General features: G+C 34.4%; 1 long non-coding RNA gene across 1 annotated transcript; it reads left to right on the top strand.

The window, feature by feature from the left end:
* Positions 1 to 5,976: 5,976 nt before the first annotated feature.
* Positions 5,977 to 22,090, top strand: LOC128085915 (uncharacterized). Its single transcript, XR_008209155.1, has 3 exons — positions 5,977 to 6,067; positions 21,389 to 21,465; positions 21,915 to 22,090. It is a non-coding gene; the product is annotated as an uncharacterized LOC128085915 (long non-coding RNA).
* The last annotated feature ends 1,543 nt before the right edge of the window (positions 22,091 to 23,633 follow it).

Below are 23,633 nucleotides of genomic sequence, written 5' to 3' on the forward strand. Positions count from 1 at the left end.
TTAGTATCTTTCATACCAAGTTGCATTGTTGCATCTTCTTCACATTGTGTATTAGGTTAATATGTGTAACCTTCAGACTTCTAGAACTACTTTTGAAGAAAACCTGTTCTCCATTACCTGTTTTCACATGAGGGTGATGTCACTTGTGCTTGCACATAGTATAGTTTGGTTCAGAATTTGCAGACACAAGCTTACCTCACCAAAAAAAAAAACCCTTTCAATTTACACCTCATAGAGTCATAGAATCATAGAGTAGCTTGGGTTGGAAGGGATCTTAAAGATCATCTATTTCCAATCCCCCTTGCTGTGAGCAGGTTTGTTGCCTAGTAGATTTCATTGCTCCAGGCCTCCTGCAACCTTGTCTTGAACGCCTCCAGAGATGGGTCATCCATAGTTTTTCAGAGCAACCTCTTCCAGTGCCCCACCATCCAATTCTGAATTGATTGTTATTTGGGGCAGCACTGAACTGCTAAAGCTCTCTTCCAAGGTTTCCCATCTGTGAAGCACAAAGATAAAATAAAGGAGCACCCTGTAGCACTTTCAATCATTGTTTTCATTGATTATGTCTAGTTTAAATAATGGGAAGTTTACCTATGCCTACATAAAATGCAACCAATTGCTTTGTCTTTCACTCAGCCCCTTAGAATATACCAGTATGTTCAAGCATCTTAACATTGCTAAACTCTGCAGAACGCAATAGGAAAAAACTGGCCTAAACAAATGAAATGTAGATATGCCTTTTATTAATTTCATTTTTTATCTTCTTGTATACAGACGTTTGACAGCTGTGACATTCATGGGCAACGCATTTGAAAAAGAAGGCATAAATATTCAGAGACATATTAGAATGCTGTTCAATGTAAGCACCTGTCTACTTAGTGTTGACAGAAAATCATTTACTTTGCTTTATGCATGTTCTCTCCAGAGACTACAGAGGTCCTATTTTATTTAAAGAGCTGGTCCTAACATCAGTGCTAGCTCTGAAAAATGCAATATATACAGCTAATTATATTTATTAAGGAAACAATTTTTTGTGTTTATATTTTCAATAATACTTTTAACAATTATTTCAATCTCTACTTCAGAATATCTTTCCCTTGGGTAACTGAAGGAAAAAGGGATAAAGGAATGAAGACTAAAAAATGTATGACCTCATGATATCTTTATTTGTGACAGTAGAAAGGATGATATACAACATACAACACAATGAAAAAATAGATAAAAAATATACATAACCAAAAAGTAATCTTTGTCTAATCTTCCATTCAATGTCCACTGCTCACATAAGTATTTCCACTAACTTTAAGAATTGAAATAAATAGAACTACCTTATGTAAGAGCTAGGGAAATGAGTCCTCAGTGCCAAGGTGTTTCTATAAACTAAATCATTATGAAACATAGTTTTCCCACTTCTTGATAGTTTGTCCAGGAACCCACTGGAAATCAGAATCATTCAATAGCTAGGATTGCTGCAGCCTCAAAAGCAAACAAAAAACCATCTTGAGTGAATAAGCACATATATGAAAAATAAGGAAGTGATTTTAAGCCTGAAAGATTCTGAATTCCTTTGCATGTACGTTTCAAGGGGGAGGGGAAGGGAGGGAAAAGGAAAGAAAAAGAAAAGGAAAAAGAAAAGAGAAAGCTCAGTGGAAGCATAATTTTCAAGCTGAACATTTCATTCCATTTTATTTTACCTGACGTGAGTACATAATGATGTTAACTCAGGCCTGATCACATAGCGTGGGTGAATGGGGGAGGTTTGAAGAGATCAAAAATCTTCAGTGAAGCTTAAGAAGCTACAAAACCTTACAATGCTGCCACCTATAGATCAAAAGTGACAACACCAGCTCGCAAGAATCGTACGGTGTGGCACACATAACAGGAAAAAATAATAAATAAATAAAGGGAGCAGGAATGTATGAACAGTTTCAGACTCCTTCATATGGTTGATTCACCCGGTGGACTGATGGAGCAGTTACTTTGGTTTATCTAGCCCAATGCTTTATATAATTTAATTAGGATCATCACATAGCAACCTAACCTGTCTACAGAAATTACAAGCTGAAAGTCCAGACCCCATATGTACCCTTTTGCTCAATTAAAGCTAAGCAGTGTTTTTATAGAAAGATTTTTTTTTTTTCCATTAAAATGCACATGAAGAGCAATGGATCACGATAGGCCTTTTTTTTTCCCCTCACAGTAAGGTACAATTATGTAAAGGCAGTAACACTGAAAATGCTTACTGAAATAAAAAAATTTACACTGCTGCTGCAGATATTTAAACCTATCATTTTTAAGGTATTGGCACCATCTTCTTATGCTATGGGAGAAACATGGGTGATTAGGCCTAATATTTTCAAATATCTTCATGACACACTCCTTACATTACTACTCAGTACTAAAACATAATTAATAGTCTAGAAAATTAATTTCTAAAATCTATTTGGAAATAAGCATATGTATTTACACCTACAATTGGCCTTGGCATTTACTTTTAAGCATTATATATTTTTATATAATTTATTAGTGTAACTATTCTATTTTCATTCCTGGTGAGCTTTCTCCCTCCTCATTTCCACAATCCTGACTAAGAAGTTAATTCACTCAGCTGGAAGAAAGTAGTTTATTAATTGTTTTGCATTTGTTCTCTTATTAAAAACAAAACAAAGCAAACACATGGATAAAAAGCAACAACAAACCAAAACTAAAAGATTCCTCACCTAATCTACCAATCAACTTTGTGGCTGCAGTGTAAAGACGAGAACTGAGAGAAGTCTGAGATGAAACCTTAGGTAGACCATAGCAGGCGTATTAAGATCCTGTGGTTTTCTTCATATTTTCCTCTCTCTGTCATGCCCTCAAGTCAATGTTTTCTTTCTATTTGTAAATCTCAAACATGAATCTGTGATGTAGCCAGTTCTAGAGTTTCCTAAAATTTCCTTCCTTCCTAAGGACTAATTTCTACCTCAGCATAAAATTTACAGTGCTTGGGAAAATGCTAATTAAAAAATTTTTTGCTCTCACTTATTTTCACAAAGCCCTAATACCAAAGCAAAGGATCTGATACATCTAACAGAATAAAATAGATATTTGTAGGCAATGTGGTCTGGAGGAACAGTCCCACAAGGTGAGCAGAAAGCATTTAAGAAAGCTAGAATATGAAGCACTTAGGAAATCTAAAAGATATTCTTTTTTTTTTTTTTTGTGGAAGTAATGGAAAGGTTATTTTAAAATATATTCATTAGTATATTATTTATTATGCACATGCATAAATGTGAAAAGAATTATCCTATTAAAATCAATAGGAATACTGTGATTAAAATTTCATTTATGTGAAATAGGGCCTTACATTCTACATATACTTCCATTCAATATGTGCATATTGTGAATATTAAATTATGTTAAATTACTCCCTTTTTCTTAATAGAATTAGCTTTATAGTTAGAACGTTCAAGCACTAAGCAGCACATATTATGATGGCAGTTTCCTATCATTCAGTAATTTTCTCCCATTTAATGTTCTTGAATTTTACCTCTCACAAATAGGTGAAATGATTCTGTCTTTGAAAAGTGATTTGACGTATTCCATAAGACCCTAAATCTAGTCAATAAGAGTGTAATCTTCCATGTATTATTTTCCTTATGTTCCATGAGTTTGTTTAGACAAAAAACAGCTGAAAAACTTTTTATTGGTATTTTTTATTTCTTTTCAGGAAAATAGTGAAAGTGGAGAAATTAGTTAATCCTAAATTTGCCTCTGAGAATAAGTAGGGCCATCATCTCCACCATTATCATCATCAGATGTGATGCCATGACAATGGAGTGTACAATTGGAATTAGTACAAGGAATCCTCCCTTCCCAGTAGATACTAGATGTTCTGTTTTTTGTTGGTTCTTGGTTTTTTGTTTGTTTGTTTTTCTTTTTTTTTTTCCCCTGGGATTAAAGAGAATTGACAATAAAATGGAGTATGGAGATATTTGTTACATTCTTCTCAGATTCCAAGTGAGCAGCATCTCTTTAAATATTTTATGAAGTTGAAAGTCCGTAAACATAGCAGAAGAATGAAATAAATGCATGAATGATAATTGAGTGATCAGATTTCTGAATATAAACACAATTTACTCCTGTTAGATTTTAATACCTTTACCCAGGCAAAGAAAAGGAGCCCAGAGCCAGCTCCAGCATAGCATTTGTTTAGGAAGTATGTGCTGGAGAAGACAGTGAGCCCGGGAAGACCAAGGCAGGGTCTTTGCACTGGAGAGGGCAAGATCTGTGTGCAGTGTTCCAGGAGCACAGATTCCTATGGATGTCCCATATGTAATTAAAACAACAACAACAAAAACTGTTTCCCATGGTATGGTTAGGAATTTCAACCTTTAGAAAGACAATACACAAAGGTGAAATTACTGCACTCCTACCACCTAAGGGTTAGTACAGTATTTCTGTGACTCAGAAATACATATTATCTGTAAACAGTCAATTTGGAAAGACACATGCTTTACAAAAAGGAATAAAGATCAGGCATATAATCTATGATTCTACTAGTTATGAATTTATCTGATGACTCACAGGAATGTCACAGTAAATCAGTGATCCAAGGAGAATAATAGATTCATAAACATTAAACACAGGAATGTCCAGTTTGTAATGACCATTTCTTTGCAATGCATGATTATACTCTGCACATAGTAGACAACCTATTATCTTGCCCAACATTATTTTAAGTCCCTCGCAAAAACATCAGCACTAATGGATCTTAGACCTGAAGTAAATCAACATAACTTACCATATAATAATTCTGTAATTATCATCCTTACCAGAAAAGATGACTTTGTTAGGCTCCATAAATCTATCAGATAGAAGTTATATCAGTTATACTAAGCTAAAAATTGACCTTAACTAAAATTATACTGTAGTTATTAAATGCTGAATACTGATTCGGAAATACTGGAAGAATGAATTCTTCTTGCATTTTGACTTGTTTGTAAAATTAAAAACTCCCTTAAAAGCATTTTAGATTTGGCTGTAACAAGAGCATTGATGTAAATACAAGAGGACATCCCTAAGGGGAATTGCAATTTTAAAAGATATATATACCCACATTTACTACAACAAATGTTATGCCAAGAAATTTTATAGCTAACAAAAAAAAAAAAAAAAAAAAAAAACAAAACATAGAAAATACTATACCTAAAGCTAGAAAATAGTTCCAGAACAAAGCATGACTAACATATAGCCTCCCAAATACACAGTATATCCCTAGTAAAGTTGTAAATTATGGTTGCAAATGAGGCCACAAACAAAATCTTGCTCAAGGCATGAATCATAAATTCAAACAATAATCATCTCCTGCATGAGGCACAACTACTTTGTTTATTTCTTATACCCTGTTTCCTAAACATGAGGATGAAAGTAGGTCAAGTAAATTTAGCATCTTTTCACATGAAGTATGTTATGATAGCGGGTGGCGCAGCTTAATTTACAATTACATGAGTTTACATGAATATTAAAATATCTGTTTTCACTGTGCTGTGTCATTACACATATTGACATTTTACCTCACATGACACAGAATCATAGAAAACACCCAAAGTTCAGAGAAAGGAGGGAGCAGAAGGGGAGAGAAATATTTACAGTGATTGCAACCTGAATGAAACTTTGATATGTTAGGAAAGAGCTTCATATGATGATGAATAATATTTTTAATATATGTTCTTACTTTTTTTTTCATGGGTTTTGTTTAGAAAGTGACTTGCAAGGGAAGGAGACCTGGGAAACCTCTGTTGTTTGTTTGTTTGTTTTTTTCCCAAAATGTGTCAGATTGATGGTAAATGTTTTCAAGGAAATAGCTTGTCTGAGTGTATGGGAACTGTTGAGTCACAGCCTGAACCACTGATTGAGCACCTGGGAAAGGACCAGGTCAGCCCTGGGAACACAGGTGAAGGCAATTCACATGTGTGATCAGAAAGAGTGGAGCCTGGCTGCACTTCTCTTAGGCCCCATTTAAGGGCTGACTGCCAGTAGGGAAGGATCTCTTCCTCTGTGAACCTGGAATCTTCTGATACAGGTGAGCAATCTTATTCCTTTATAGCACCTTTCTATCATACCAGTTCTTCTGTTGTTGTACCTCTGGTGAAACACCTCTTCCCATTGTATTGATCTAATTGCTACACTGAGAAGCATCCAAAATTTATCTGTTGTTCTCAACATTGGGTTCAAATGCAAAAGAAAAGACTGGAACCAGTAATGTTGTCGTTCATCATTTTGTTATGATTCGTGAAGGTTTTAAATATTATTCACTTAAGAAACATCCTTGAAATAAATGAAGTAATATCCTTTTTAATATTATTTCTTTTTATGGAGAGTAGAAGAATTTTAATGTGAGTATTTTTCCAAAAGATTGGCTAATAGTTAAACATTGTTAATAGAGCAAACAGAATGAAAGTCCTTATGCGTTGAAGATGAATATGTTGTTAAGTGATCATTAAGACCTGAATCTGGTTTGATTTATTAACATTAAACCATTCCATTTTCTCTATTTGTTTGCCCAATATTTAGAAGAGCAATATTTGGTTAAAATTGAAGTTTCTTTCCCAAGAATTATGGGTATCTATATGTCCATGTGGATGAATACATGTACCAAATTTATACAATAGAACAGGAGAATGGGAAAACTCCATGTATTAAGTAGTGCCATCTGTAAAAATCAATGTGTTGTATCATTTACTTGCAGAAAGTATCTTTGCAGGGTTCTATCATACATTTAAGCCATCAAAATTTGGTAGAATTTGAAGAAATAAAATGGATTTCCTCTTTAAGCTACAGAGCTTAAAGCTGCAACTCAAAAAGCTAGTTTGAAATCAGCTCATGGCCAGGCACTAAGTCACATGTTTGAGACAAACATGATTAAAAGCCTTACTGAAGCATATTCTGGATGATGGTGGAACTTAGCATGTCATCACTTCTCAAGAGATTACAAAATTACTTTAAATCTGAGACTTTAGATCCAGTTTATTTAGAGTTAATTGCACTTAAATTAATACAGACTTGACAGTCAATAGTGACTGAGATAATTTAGTGTCACTAATTAAAGAAGCCGAAGGTGTGAACGTCAAGAACAGAAGGCAGAGCACTTAGTGTGAGAAGAGAGAAGTTATCCAGTTCTTTAGTCCAACATCATGCATAACCTGCATAAGTTATGATGTTAGAAGCCAACAGTTTATGGGCTGGTTCAGCCCGGTTCTGTGACTAGCGGGGTGGAAGGATTTCACAAATTCCGTGTCTCTGGAAAAGGGAAACAGGGAACCCCAGAATAATTAAAAACAGCAGCAATGATCTAAGGAGAAACAAATTTACTAAATATAGTATTGGATATGCAAGATAACACACCATAATACAATATAATTAGAATTGGAGCCAATAAATCAAATATAATGAGAGTGTCCGAAAGGTGGATAGGCCACACCATAATGCTGAGGTGAGATGCGCAATCCGGTTGAGCAGAAGGGAGGAGAGCCTGACAAAGAAGAGCACATCAGGTGACCTTGCCAGAGGTTCTATCTCCTCTCTGACTGCAAAGCCCCCTGGGGAATGTAATTTTTGTTCTCTTTGGGACAGCTGCCCAGAACTGGATCATTAACAGTTAAACTCCTAGTGCACTACATTGTTATGATGTGGAATACAGACAACCAAGAATCATACAACCATGACATTAGAAATTGCACTTGTATTGCATGGTGAATAACAAGACTAAAAGAAATGTGATTTCTTTCTGTGGAAAAAAAATCTCTTGTGTTCATAATTAAGTATAAGCAACTTTTGAAAAGCTACCAACAATTACTCAGCCCAGGCACAGTAAGTAAAAGTCAAACAACAAAAAGTAAGGTAGAGATAGAATGTGAAAGAATTTAAAATTTTAAAGAACTAAAACTTCTTTGTAATGAGATGTGAAACAAACAGAGTACTCACACCAGAAATTAATTAAAAAGGAAATGATTTTGAAAAAATATGAATCAGGATAAAAATTATGGACACTACTATTTGTATGTAATAGACTCAAAGAAAGCAGAATAATATTTGACACAATCTGCTATTAAAATACAAGGAGAATATTAGGATGAATAGTTTCAGGATGTTCAGGCTCCTGTCTTCAAAAACTCCTCAGGCACATGCTACTTTACTTATGAATGGATGCTGTACTCAAAGTTTTGCAATTAACCACAGCAAGGACTACATTTCCACTGTTTAACAGAAGTTCAACTGACTGAAAGTTCATCCATGTTTATGAAGCTGTGCAAACGTGGAATCTGCATATAGCTCTTGCATTGATAAAAATGTATAGCATGAATATGCTTTCAAGATGGAAGTGAAGAAAATCTGAGACAGAGACAATGTATAGAGACAACATATTTCCGACTCTTAGCTGTATACTGACTGCAAACTAGACATAAAAGTCCAGCTCCAATTTCTCTGTACAAATTAATACTTCGTGTCTGTCTTTCTTCATCACAATCAATGTGGCATAATAACCAATTTTTGCTATTATTGACAGACTAGGGTTCCAAAAAATGTATCTATTTTTCCAAGAAAGAACTTTTTAATGTAATATTTACTTTATGTTCAGTAGATGTTAAGGAAGTGCTCATTAGCTTACATCTGGAAAAAATCCTTGTAACAAGTAAGAATGCAAATCTATACATGGAAGCTAAAGTCAATAAGGATTCTAATGATTACTTCTATGGAAAATGCATTAGATGTTTATCTTCATAGAAGTTTCTTTTTGACCAGGTAGTGGCAGCTTCCTGAACTAAAAAAATCTGCCTGTCAAATTGTGCTAGGCTTCTGAGACAATTTGTATGAAGAGGTATCCCATTTTAAATAGGTTTCCTTATGATTTATAATAGTATTTGAATATACTAAAGCAATCTAAGAATCTTGAAATTTAGAATTAAATGCTTTCTCATAATCTGAAAATTTGATGTAAAGAATGTTCTAGGCTCAGTTATAAACCACTGATAACAGGGAATTCTAGTATGAGCTCCTTCCTTTCCTTTTGCAATTATTTGTGGCAATTCCAACAGCTGCTTACTTGAAAAAATTCACCATTACAATAATGAATAATGTATTCTAGATTTTTATTTTAAGAAAGCAGCAGAAACAAGGAGACACATCAACGCAAATCAATTAGCCTCTGCCTTTTTAATGATAGTTGAAAAATCACAATTTGAAACACATAAATACTAGTGATTTAAAAACAAAAATAAAAAACAAAACACAACATCAGAACATGTACTGCACTGGCAGACCTAATCACCTAATCATACTTGATAAGTTGAGCAATTACACTATTATACAGTTGTTAAAATACTAGGACATAATTGTTCAACAGTTGCTTATTATCCCAAGTTACTTACTATTGACTGTAAGGCATTTTTACAAATTACAGCATAGAGTTAGTTTAGTTAATTTCCAATGTATCATTTTATTTTACTCCCACAATAACTTATTTTGTACCACAGCTAGATAATTTTTGGTAAAAACTCTTGTGGCTGTTCAGAAAGACAAAAGAATTGTGAAATGTGAATGCAATTTTAATGTTACTGGTACTTTCTCACAAGCTACTGACTAAGGTACTTCAGCCTCATTTCTGGAAAGCTTTTAAAAATGATCAGCTTTCAATTGCAATATAGAAAAGTGGCTTTGCATTGTTGAAAGCTTTCACTTTGTATCTGCACAGTGAGCTTTATATGTCTAATTTCTACTTCAAGTATTTTTTAGATTCACAAATGTCTGTACTCAGAAGACAGCACACTAAAATGCAGAAGTTAGAAGCTGGAATAACAAATATTCACATCTCCTCCTATAGAATATCCTAGCAGTGGATTTTATGCTCAGAAAGCATTTGCCTGTCTACAATGAAGTTTGTATTTTTAGTAATAGAAAGATAATAAGGCTTAGGTTATATGTGCTCTTCCAGGCAGTCTCACAATATTAAACTGAAAGTAATCATTCTAAATACTCTGACAACCAAATTCCTGTTGAGCTTTTTGCATTCAACAGGACACTCAAGACTACAGCTACCCCCTGCACTGTTCAGTATTTTGGTAGATTTATAACTTGCTGCAAGAAATGTACTAGTATGGGCTAAATTGCAACCAGTTATAGGGTAAGCTCATTCAGAGAGAAGCACTGTGTTTCTGCAGTCAGCTTGCAGGTAGCTAGTGAGATTGATACCAGCCCTGGATAAGTTTGTAAGAGGGACCTTCCCCCACCAGTATAAATTCTTACTCATTTAATAAGCTTTCTTACTCACTTAATTCGCAAAAGAAGAATAATCTAGCTCTGGGCTGTTAAAACAAATTTCAAGAAAACATTTTTCCTGGCAGCAAATATAGTGTAGTAAGAATTAGGCCCCTAGAACAGTGTCTACAGTGTCTATTATAGAGAATGTTTCATTATATGTATATGAAATTTAACAAATAAATGCTGTATGTTTTTTTTACCAAGCAGGCAAATATTCTCATATAATAAAATATATTAAAAAATCGACAACAAAAAGCCCACTTTCCTTACATATTCTGCTTACGGATCTTAAAATCCTTGCAAATTCATTCCATGTAAATTTATCTCTGAGCATGCATTCACCACTGTTATTTTAGGAGAAATTTCCTTAAAGTTCTTACTGGCAAAAAATTATAAATTGTGAATTTTGAAGTTCCCATAAGTGGTTTGTACTGTCTTCTCAGTATTTTTTTTTTTTCTTCCCCGTAAAGACCAGCACACCTGCATGTATTTTGTTTTAAAGGCCAGGGACAAAATGTTCTTTCATACATACATGTAATTGGCAAACAAATGAAAAATTCCCAAGCAAATGGGGTATACTACTTTCTTTATTTCCATGTAAAGGTTTTATTGTTTGTTTGTTTGTTTTTAAACCAGAAGAACATCTATTTTAAGAATATGCTTAATCTTCCTACTTTTCTTATAATCAAAGCACACAACAGCACCACAGTTCTTTGTAGTCAAACAGAAGGATCAGGTAGGAATGATTTTCTGTTCTGACGTTCCCTTGAGAGTTAGTCCTGAAGAGTAAAGAGTCTGGTCAGTCCTCAACAAGGAAGTCTTAAATGCACAGAAGCAGGCTGTCTTCTTGTGCCATAAGATAAGCTGGGGAGGAGACCAGCATCAATGAACAGTGAACTTTTCCTGAGGCTTGAGGAAGATTCTATTTCTCCTGCTCTTGAAGAAGGGTCAGGCAACTCAGTGTACAAAGAAGTTGCTAGGATATGCAGGGAGAAAATTAGGAAGGCACAAGTCCAGGTTGAACTCAATTTGGCCACTGGGATAAAACAGAACAAAAAATTTTTTTACAAATACATGAGCAGTAAGAGAAAAGCTAATGAGAATCTCCATCCTTTACTGCATCCAGTGGAGAAAATGACCACTGAGGATGAGAAAAAGGCTCTCAATACCTTCTTTACATCTATCTTTAAAAATCAGATCAATTGTCCTTGGAGTACTCTACCCCTTGACGTGCAAGTCTGAAATGGGGAGCAGAATAAAACCCTCATATTTCAGGTGGAAACAGAGACCTACTACTCTACCTGGATAGTAACATGTCCATAAGGCTGGATGGGATCCATCCATCCAGGGGTGCTGATGGACCTGGTGGAATTAATTGCAAAGCCACTTTCCACGGTCTGTCGGTGTTCCTGGCCAACCAGAGAGCTCCCAGAGAATTGGAGGTTTGCTGGTATGACTCCCATCTACAAGAAGGGTCATAAGGACAACCCAGGGAACTACAGGAACCTTTGGGCCAGGAGAGATTATGAAGCAGATCACTTTAAGTGACATCACACAGCATGTGAAGGACAACTGGAGGATCAAGCAAGCAAGCATGGGTTTATGAAAGGCTGGTCGTGCTCAACCAGCCTGATTGTCTATGATCGAGTGACCTGCCTAGTGGATGAAGGAAAAGCTGTTGGTGCAGTTTACCTGGACTTCAGAGAAACCTTTGACACTCTCTCCCACCGTATTCTCTAAGAGAAGCTGGCAGCCCATGACTTGGGCAACTACACTCTTTGCTGGCTAAAGTACTGGCTGGATGGCCGGACCCAGAGAATGGTGGTGAATTAAGTTAAATCCAGCTGGCAACTGGTCATGAGAGGTGTTCCTCAGGGGTCAGTATTTGGGCCTGTCCTGTTCAGTATCTTTACTGATGACCTGGACAAGGAGTTTGAGTATACACTCTGTAACTTTGCAAATGACACCAAGTTAGTAGGAAATGTCAATCTCCAAGGGGGTAGGAAGGCTCTACAGAGGGTTCAGAACAGGCTGGATAGTTGAAATGAGGCCAGCGAAATGAAGTTCAACAAGACCGAGTGCCAGGTCCTACGCTCTAGCTGCAACAACCCCAGGCAAACTATAGGCTTGGGCGGAGTGGCTGAAAGACTGTGTGGAAGAAATGGATGTGGGCGTGAACAGACCTGTCTCTGCTGAACATGAGCCAGCAGTGTGCATGGGTGGCCAAGAAGGCCAGTGGCATCCTGGCTCATCTTAGAAGGGATGCTGCCAGCAGTAGCAAGGAAGTGATTGTCCCTCTGCATTCAGAGGGTGAGGCTGCACCTGAAGAGCTATGTTCAGTTTGGGGCCTCTCACTAGAAGAAAAACATCAAGGCCCAGGATTGTGTTCAGGGAAGGGCAATGAAGCTGGTGAAGAGGCCTAGAGCACAATACTTATGAGGAGCTGCTAACAAAACTGAGATTGTTTAGACTGAAGGAGGCCCACCGTATTGCTATCTATAACTACGTAAAAGGATGTTGTGGTTAAGTGGGTGTTGGCCTCTTTTTCCACGTAGCTAGCAACAGGACAAGCAATAGAGGGAATAGCCTCAATTTACACCAGAGGAGATTCAAGTTGGATAATAGCAAACATTTTTTTCTCCAGAAGGGTAGTTAGGCACTGGAACAAGTTACCCAAGGGAGGTGGTTGAGACACCATCCATGTTCAAGAAATGTTTAGGTATTATACTAAGAGACATGGTTTAGCGGGTAAATGTTGGTGGTAGGTGGACAGTCGGACTGTGTAGTCTTGGAGATCTTGTCTAACATTGGTGGTTCTATAATTCTAGGATGTGGTGATAGAGCAAACTGATATTTAACAATTTTTATTTGTGGTTATTAGCTCAAAATCAGCATTTAAATTGCTTACTAATATATGAGAAGTTGTCTATAATGAGTAGAGTCTCTTCTGAGAGGCTCTTTCTGAGTCTATGAGAATTGCCATGTGATGCTACTCAATCACCGGTGATGCTTGAACCACAACATTTTTAAGGTTGTTTCATTTAAAAAAAAAAAACAAACAAAAAAAACAACAACAAAACAAAAACACAACAACAACAACAAAAAACAACCAAAGAGGTACATCTTCAGGAGTGTTTAAGGTATTAGTCAAATCAAACGTGTTTGTGAAAGAAATACATTCAGAAAATTTCTCAGAGCAGTTGTTTACTTATAAATTTAAGCATTTCAAAAATAAAAAACTAGTATAGTCATTTAATACCTTTCTTTCCTCCTTTAACTTGATGTACAACTCTTTTAATAAGCGCAAACACGTGCTAATAACCACATTTCAAACTTTGAAGACTACATTGATGTAAACAATGAGAAAAATTTTGTAACTCCTACAACTAAAGATAGGAAACTTACCTTTAAAACGGCAGGCTGACCAACCCATTGGCATGGCTAGGCAGAGGAGTGCAAGCGATTTCTCCCAGTAAGTTCAAGCAATCTGATGGAAAGGAAAACTAAAAATTGTCACTAAATTACATCATAAAGACCAAAAAGTCTGATGTAACTCTCAAATAACTCGAATAACAGGTCAAATTTTGTCATGTATAAGTGCCCTTCTTTCCTGTGTCAACAGCAACTTACATATCTTTCACACACCTGAAGCATAATATATTGGACTTGTATTCATATGTGGTATTCTTTAATGCAAATCTGTTTTCAGTGTAAAACCAAAGCTTCTGTGTTGTAGGTGGAAGGAAGAGTGAAAAACACTCTACAAACAGATAACCATCTGGCAGATTCTCTTTCTCTGTTATCTCCATGTGATTTTTAGCACTTTACAAAATGTCATTAAGCAAACAGAGAAGACCACAAGCAAACCTCTACTTTCACAAAATCATGTTTTATAAACTGTTGAGAAACGCTGACATGTAATGAAACTCTATTCCCTATATGTTTTCCTCTTTGTGAATGATACGCTTCTCTCTCTTCATGTATAAACAAACAGAAGTATGTCTGTATATTTGCTGTTGTTTCCTTTTTCCTTTGGTCATCATAATCAAAGGCTATTATAGAAATAGATCTTATCTCTAGACTGGCAGTCCCCTTGCACCTTCAGTTCAGATTTTTGTTTATGCTTGGCTGCAATTGCGGCTGTTTCTGATAGTTTTAGGTCAGTCATGACAGACTATGGGTGACACTAAATAAACAAGCTGGGAGTCTGGGACCAGGAAGAAATGATATTGGTGCTCAGAGTTTTTTTTTTTTTTTTTTTTTTTTTCCTGGTTAATCAACTGTTTTATTCAGAATAATTTACTGTATATCTGCATTTTCTGAGTACACATACTATGCTGTAAGGGTGTTTTTTTTTTTTGTTTTTTTTTTTTTAACAAGGTTAAAAAAGACCTCGTAAGCGAATTGAAAGGAAAAAAAATGTTCAGTCTTGTTTGGGTTATAGTAGGCTACAGAAAAATTTATTTGTTTGTATTATTTATATTCAAATATCTTTTCTTCCTTCTTCCTTTCTTTCACTCTGTTAAATTCCTGTGCACCAAGTTTGTCTAAGTACAGTCTGGTGTGGATAATTCTCTAAAACCTACTCGTAGGGGATAAAAGCTTCAGTCATCAATCTACTAATAATACCACTAATAATTCTCCATGGAAGAAGGGGAAAGATAAGATCCCAAATGAAGGGATAAAAAAAAAATCTCACTCAAGTTGGATGTTTTCCCCACTGCCTTTCCAACTCTCTTGAGTTTACTGTGAGTCTTGAAAGATTTTACACGTTTCTTACACCTTCTGTTTCTAAAATCATTGTGTTAGTGTCTAAACAAAATCTAAATTAAATTTCCTTTTATTTATTTTTTTAATGGTATTTCTTACCCCCATGATTGTAAACTAAATTTTTAGAAAATATGTGCTCTAAGACTGAAATACAAAAATAATTATAACATATAATTATAACCTCATTTTTATGCACTTCTTTTTAAATTTCGCTAATTTAGAGTCAGTGCTTTGACAAGGAAGAATATGATAAATATTTTAAAGCTTAAGGTTGGCGATGCTGCTTACCTAGGAATGTTTATACACCCTCCAAAACTAGATGGAGCCACATGCCTGGTTTTAAGACATGTAAGTGGAATAAGTATATTACAAATTCTATTTTTCAATACTGTGCTTTTACTGCATACTTAGCATAATAAAGATTCTTGTATTCTTGAGTAAATTACAAGAATAATAAAGTACTCTAATACTAATTTTCACTTGTTTAACACTTGGCCCTGAAATTGAATAGCAGTTGACAGTCAACCACAGGTCTACCCAGGGGTAAGTACAGTCTCAGCTCAATTTCTAGAGCACAGACTTTCATTTCAGAAAACAAAAAAAAAATACAACATCCATCAACTTGCAAAAGTCCCACTGAGTCAAAAAAAAAAAAAAAAACATACTGTACCTTTACTTTCATGAAGGTGGACTTTCTGAAACTGGAGTATTTGTAAAATGTACTGGTTAATGAGGAAAAAAATGTTGTTAACAGTTTCTAGTATGCTGAAAGATGTCTGGGTCCTCTTTAAAATTTAACTGTTGTAGGTTACTAAACAACTGTTTATATAATTTGTTAAGCTCTTCTTGTTGTAGCAAATCCCAATGCAACCTCCAGTATCATGCCTAAACTAAAGCATGGAAGTGTATGGAAATACCAGTGTGGGTACAGTTTTCTTGAGCTATGCTATGCCAACTGCTAGAGAACTTTTCCTGATCTCTTTGAAAACAGACTACCAGGTTATCAAAGTGTCCAAGCTTGTCAATATTGCCTAGGGTTATTTTATTTTTAAATTGCTTCTAGATCCACCAAAATAATCTCAGTTAAGCTTATGACAACCCAGGCCTTTAGAATCATAACTTTGCCAAGACTACTATGATTTAATTAGTTACACATTTACCTCCTGGCTAGATTTGATAAATAAGCATGTATTGGCACAGCTGCATCTCAGCATGCATATTTAAATTAAAAATGTTTCCTTTTGATACCCTGGCAATTTTGGCATTCATTCACTTTGCCAGAAGCTGCATCAAGTCACAAAGCACTTGCCCAGTCATCATTAAAACATGTAATCATGAAAATGTTCTACCAGATCAGATCCTCGATATGCCTGTGTAGTAACCGGGTTTCTCCATAGCTACGGAGAGGGATATTTTCATGCTCTTTATGACTGAAGTATTCTCATATGAGAAATTAGCTGAAATTGGTCAAACAACATACAAAGCTCATTAAGACTCATGTGTCACAGTCTTAAGTCTTAAGTGCATACTTCAAATACAATTTTAATAACTGCAGTTGCAATTTTCATATAAAAAAAATGAAGATCAAATAGTTATGTTTTCTCTTTTGATGGCATTAGTAGTTTTATAGAATAATGACCTTTTTGGTTCCTGATGGTAAATTACTATTTTTATCAGAAGGAAAATCTGAATATGTAAAGAGTCTCTAACAAACACACTAGAAGACCAACAAATAATAAACTAAATAAATAAATAAGTAAAATAATAAAGTTTTTCTCATTATTCACATCTGCATGCTAAACTCCAGTCTCCGCTCAAAGGACAGAGGGGAATAACGTATAAATATATATAATTGTGACACGATAGGATTTCAGTCAACTAAAAATGCTTGAAAAATAGAAACCATGAAGGACAAATAACCATTCTGTTAATATGGCAGAACCCATGTTTCTGCTCTACTCATAGCCTAATCACGAGATTACTAAAGAAAAAAAAAAAAAGACTGACTTCAATAACAAATGGCTGTTTATCACTATCTTTTTCTGGATAATATTTTATATAGTAGGTTGGTAGTACTCATTCTGTAGTTAAAAAGAAAATGTTAAGTGATAAATGTTTGGATTAACCTCCAGAGTATCTCCATAGTAATTCCACAATATAATATGATTAAATATGCAGTTCTTAAAATATATACATTTATAGATAAATATATCTATTTCACTTAAGCCTGTAGCAATTTATTTGAAGATGAAAATAATAATATCAGTAAAATATAAGTAACATATCTTTGTTTTGGTATGGAGTACTGAAAATATCCTAGATTAGCAACATATAAATTTTCATAAGTAGATGAATAAATACAAGGAAGTAATAGTAAAAACTAATGTTGCTTTACTGTGAAATTAAAAGGGTAACTTCCAGCAACAGAAACCATACTCTGTTTTTAAGCAGTAATGATTACTAGTTTATGATGTCCATTGGATTACTGAAAGAAGGCAGTTTTCTCATTGTGATAGTTTTCTGTTGCAATTTAAGAAATGGCCAGATGGTTCTGTGACAGCCTTTTTCTTTGCTGTGCTGGACTGCTGTATCAGGCAACACTTCTAAGCATCTCACGGTGTGGGTGGATGATGAGAGGTGAGCTGAAGAATATTAGGGAAAATGATCAGATCAGGTGTTGCATTAGAATGAATGTACTTTCTTTTCTTTGTACTCAGATTCTCTGGGAATTCAAAATATCAATTAATTATGCTTCGTTATGCATTATGATTAATTATGCTTTGTGTCTACAGTGGAAATACACCATCTGAAAAATCTTGATATTTGAGATCAATTCAGGGTAATGAATTAAGCAGTTATCTTTATGTGGATATTTCAGACATCTTGCTATTCCTTATGAAGTTTGCATGGGTGGATTGATTGTGAATGTTCTGTTGGAAAAAGAATGATTGAATTCATCTTTAGGAAAAATCTTCCCAGGGTGTATATATAGCTGATTCTTCATTGCACCTTTTTTTCCCATACTGAATTAAATTGAATTGTATCTTTCTTGGATGTAGAATTTGTGTTAATGTTTTCAGTATGTGATTTGCCAATTTTTAAAATTTTACTGAATTCACAAAAAACTATCTTCCATAACTATTTACGTATCAACGCATCAAAATGATGTACCTTCTCTAAACTAAATAGGATCTTGTAGGGTGGATAAAGTAAAGGTGCTTTAAACTTATTTTGTATAAGCATCAAACGCTGACAAATAAATTCTTTAGTGAGATTCATCATTATGCTTATCCTAGAATGAAAGAGAATAGATTTAGATTGGACATATAGAAAAAAAAATTCCACGATTTGGGAATGACGGCCTGAACAAGTTGCTGAGAGAAATTGTGGATGTTCCATCACTGGAAGTGTGTTCTAAGTCAGGATGGATGGGTTTTTAAGTAACTTTATCCACTGAAAAATGTCACTGCCCATGATAGAGGGATTGGAATAGAGGGAACTCTCCAATTCAAACCAATATGCAATTCCATGATCTGATTTGTAGTGCAGGGAAAAAGAACCTGTATTGAAATCAATTGTTTGTTTTGTTTTTTTTTTCTTTTGCAGAAAAGAGAAATAAGGTCTCTTTTTATAACCTACCAAGAAAAAATGCTGAAGCTCAGTATCAATTCATGAAGCAAAATCTAATAAACTAAGACAAATAAGCATTAATTGGACACCACGTTTGTGAGAAATGATAATTTCTTTTTTTTCAAATATACTTAATAAAATTCTATTGTATCTCTGTGACAATATAACCTCTAAGTCATCAGTTTTTTAGATCTTGAGTGTCAAAATAATACTTTGCTGTACTCTTAAAGCCACAGGTAACTACAAATATCAAAAACAGAATTGACAAAATTCTAAATTACACACTATTCTAAGTAAGGAAGTGATGTGTTCGTATAATGAGCAGAATGCTATTTGTTCAGAAGCACAGTTGGCTTATTGACTAAAGGCTCAATTTTTTAGCCTAGTTAGACTTTAGAAGTACCAATGCACCCTTTAATTTAATAGAATGAGAGAGTATTTCACAAGTTTTATATGTGCTGTACCATCAGTAAGCCTAGAAGGTACATTTTTAAAAAAATTTTAGATGTTCCTATAAAGTGTAGTGCAATACTGAATTATGCTGGTGGGGAAAAAACCTGCCAAATTCAAAGGGAATACCAGGATTTTTCGAAGTCAAAATTCCCAAACTTTAAAATTCATATGGAAAGTAAGATCTAGTTCAGGAACATTAAAACATTTTATTACAGTATTTTTTTTCCTCAATAATACAAAAGTAGTCCAATAATAAGTACAATAAGATGGATTAAAATGTTGAAAAATAGTGCTTCAGATATAATAATATAAATGAAAAATGCTGGCTTCTTTCCAATAAAACTTAATTGAAGAAGATATATTCCTCTGAAATTACTTTCAGTGAGTTGAACTAAATTTTCTAATGTAAAACTTCCATAGAAAACAGCAAAGACTAATAGAGGTACTGTCTATCAGACTACTCTTTTTATGTTTGAATTGTTTGCATATTTTTGGTTTATTCCTAAAATTACAAAATAATAAAAGTGATCATGCATTTTTTTTCCAAGGATCCTCAGGAGAATACTAGATTGAATTGACAGTACTAGTACTGCTATTCATGTTGAAATAATTAGAAATTCCAAGGCTATTAATGGTGTACTGTATCACTTTTTTTAGACTGGGTAGGATGAAAGTAAGAACATTTTGGTGACTTTTGCTCCTACTAAAATTTAATTAGCCTTACTTACTGACCTCATGTTTTATGTAAGAGTACACTCTAAAATGACCTTATAAATGGCTACGAATATAAAGTATTCTTTTTCCTTTTTTTTTCTCTAAAAAACAGCATAGCATGAAAGAGTTTTTTTTTTTAACTACTTTTGGAAAGTGTTCTTGTACTTGCTAACATTATACACCTCAGTATTTCCTTTGGGACTAGCTGACTTTGGATTTAATTGAAGCAAGAATGTTTCAATTTGACAAGGTCACTTTTTTTAAAGTGTAGTATTGCAGAGTTTTGATTTTTCCATTCTGAAATAGATTTAACCTATAAAATCATTGGCAAAGAATTATATCTTTGCCATCAAATATCATAAGAGATTAAAAGTGAAAATGCTACCATTAATGGATATAAAATTTATGGACTATGATGATCTGTACTTAATGTGGAAGACTGTAGCTCATTAGTGAAAAAAATGAAACTGTGACCAATGAACATCAGTTTCAGAAGCTACTTAACATCAAGTGTTTAATTCTGAAAATTTAGGCCTACAGTGTCAAACTGACTGCCAATTTCACTGTGATCAGAATAGCTGAATGCATGTTAATAGTTTATCTTCACAAAATAAATGGAGAAATAAATCAGACCAAAAGCTCCAATCAACAGTTTGGTTCTCAAAATATGACAAAGCATGTTTTGCCTTAATTTAAGGCAAATATAGGAGAAATATAAGAAATAATAAATGCATACTGAAAGCGAAGTAGGAAATGGGAAGCACATTTCTAATAATAAAATAGCTATTCAAATAAATCAGCAAAGACAGTGGATTTTCATCACCTCAAATATATATTACAAAACTCCATGTGACGAAATCATGTCCATGGAAACTATCTTATAGTTTCAGAAATTAGAAAAGTAAAGCATTTCAGATTAATATAAATGACTCCAGCTAAAAGCTTGTACTGGAATGAAATGCAGAACAATTCCTCTATCTGTTATGTGAATGAAAGCTCAAAGATGTTTTTAATTCTTTTTTCATTCATATTTTTTAACCAATGTTTTTTATATTACTACTTTTGTTCACTTCTTCATTATAAAGGGACAGGATAAAGGACAAAGGAAAATAACTGGAAAAAAAAAATTAAAACTTTAGAGAGATGATTTGAATACAATTACTGTTCAGAAAACATGGACTAAAAAGGCTTTCTTCAAAATGAGATTTTTAGCAGGATTATAGAGTGATAATTCAAAATTCCAGTGACTGGCAAACACAGAAGCAAATTTTCAAGATATTTTATAAGAAGAAATATCATGGAGAGATTTTAACCCCTTGAGAAGGCATTCCATTCAAGTCAAAGAGAAATGATGAGTTCATTTAATAAATGGAATCAGAAATGCACTTTCTGCAAATCAGTCGCTAACATGTATTCTTTTGCTGATTCTGATGTACAAAAACAGAAGAGCACCAATACAAGCAACGCTATGGAAACCCTTGGTCTTTGAACATAAGTGGCATTTTTCATTTTTTTCCAGGAGCGCAAGTCACATATATTTCAGTATAGCTCCTCATATGCACATTTAAATCAGAGGAAGCATGACTTATTTTTAATGTAAGTGAAAACTTTTTCTGCATATGGTATTCTATGTTTTGCCCTGGACAAAGATTTGGAGTTCTTTGCCAGCTCTCTTGAGCAAAATCTGGGAGGCTATGTTTACTCTATTTCTATGCAATCACTATGAAAGTCTGCGCATATTTCATGAAATTTACTCTATACCCTTTTATTTTTCTAAATAAAATTTTGTAAATTATTTTTTAACTTTTCATGTAACTACCCAAAGGCATTTAGATATTTTAAAAGAGAACAACAAAATAACAAACCTAAATATTCCCACAGTGAGCTATGCAAAAAAAAAAAAAAAAAAAAAAAAAAAAAAGTCCCAAACTTTCCAAAGTATCTTAATGAGGGTTAAAGGTCTCTGCTAAATAAAACTGAGAAACAGAAAGGATCAGGATCCTGTTTCCATTTTAATGTATCTCATGTTTATGTTTTGCTTTCAGCAGGGGAAAGACTGAAACAATTCCACTTAGAAGGAGGTTACAAACAGGCTGAGTATTGCAGCTGGCTGGAAAAAGCTCTGCAGGGCTAAGGTGAATACAAGTTCACACAGAACAGACATCGCAAGGCTTGTGGTTGACGTTTCTGCTCCAATCCTTTTCTAAAACTGGTGGTCTGTGTTGTGGCTTAGATTCCAATTCCTTCAAATAATATTCCACAGTCCCAACCCGATAACACTGAATTTTGTTGTTCAAACGCTTTTTTTTTTTTTTTTTTTGGAAAAAGTTTAATTCCAAGGATGTGTTGTGTCAACAATTAGCGTAAGATTAAATAGAGGAAGATCTTAAATTCAAAAATCTCTGCAGTACAAAACAGTTGCTAATGCTACTCATCTGAGCAACAAGATGAACCCAAACCTTTGTTTAATTACTTTTGAATTCTGAGTCCTACAAAAAGTCAATTCTTAAAAAAGATGTTGCTGCATAACCACATTCTACGCTCTATCCCCACAAATGCAGGGGTTCATAAAATAGTGTCTCATTAATTCTTGAAAGTCTATCTTTAATCCATGTGTTCACCTTAAAAGCTATAAATCAGCAAAAATTTCTTATGCAGAATGTAGGATGTTTTGGGGGTAATAAGGAACAATTCCTTGTAGTTTCCATGGAAATAAATGGGAGGCATTACTTTGGTAGCCTGCACAGTTTGTGGGACTTTGGAGGAGTTGTTTATGCTTAAGGCTTTCCTTTTGTATTTTCTTCTGGTAGACTCTAAATGAAATTACCATGAGCTGCATTACATTGTGCAGAGGTAAAGTTAGACGTTGTGAAAGTCCCTTGCTGTAGTGTCCATCTGAGTAAGAGTAAATATTTCGAAGCACCCTTAAAAGCTTCTTAAGGCAAGAATAAGTGACTCAATAATGCCCTTTACTAAAGGAAGCTGTATCTGTGCCAGGGAAATGAGATATTTGTATGATTTTCTGCTGTAGCCAGGCTTCCTAAGATCTCTTCTGGCTTTTCCAAATAATAAATGGAAACCAGTTCTTTCATTTCTTTAAGAAATTTCAGGCAACTTAGATTCAGTGGTTTGTCCAATTAATAATGGAAGATATTATAGATAGTTGCTTTTCATAAAAAAGATTTGGTACTGGAAATGTATTAACTCAGGTGCAAAATTATGTAGATAGAACATTAAAATGAGAAATTTGTGTTATATTTACACCACTGAGATTAATCTGCATCTATATGCTTTCAAGAAGATGCCCTCAAGATCACTTCTGCAGTTTGTTCAGACATCAAGCCCAAGTTATGTGAGTTGAGCTGTACTGGTATGTCTGTGCTGTGTTTAGCATACCACCAAAAACCACCCAGACAGGCTGCCTGAAAGTATGCTAGTGACAGCTCTTGTGGAAGACAGAAAATAATGTAGACATATTCAGTGACACAAACATTTAGTTGATGTAAAACTGTCATAGCCATTCATTTCAACAGATCGTTGACAATGAACCCAATCCAGGAACTTCCCAGTGTTGTTTCTGATATCCTGTTTTGCGGCGCTCAGATGTGCAACACAAAATCCTGTGAACACCCTGGAGATAATTTTTCTTTTCTTTATCAGACATGTCATTCTTTGCTCCATGGTTTTCATGTTTCTCAATGAAAAAAAAAAAAAAAAACTTTTTGAACCAGGTCCTAAACAGCCAAGAAGTAACTAACAATGAA

The sequence above is a fragment of the Tympanuchus pallidicinctus genome, unplaced genomic scaffold (genome assembly GCF_026119805.1).
Source record: "Tympanuchus pallidicinctus isolate F22 unplaced genomic scaffold, pur_lepc_1.0 scaffold3, whole genome shotgun sequence".
Classification (NCBI taxonomy): domain Eukaryota; kingdom Metazoa; phylum Chordata; class Aves; order Galliformes; family Phasianidae; genus Tympanuchus; species Tympanuchus pallidicinctus.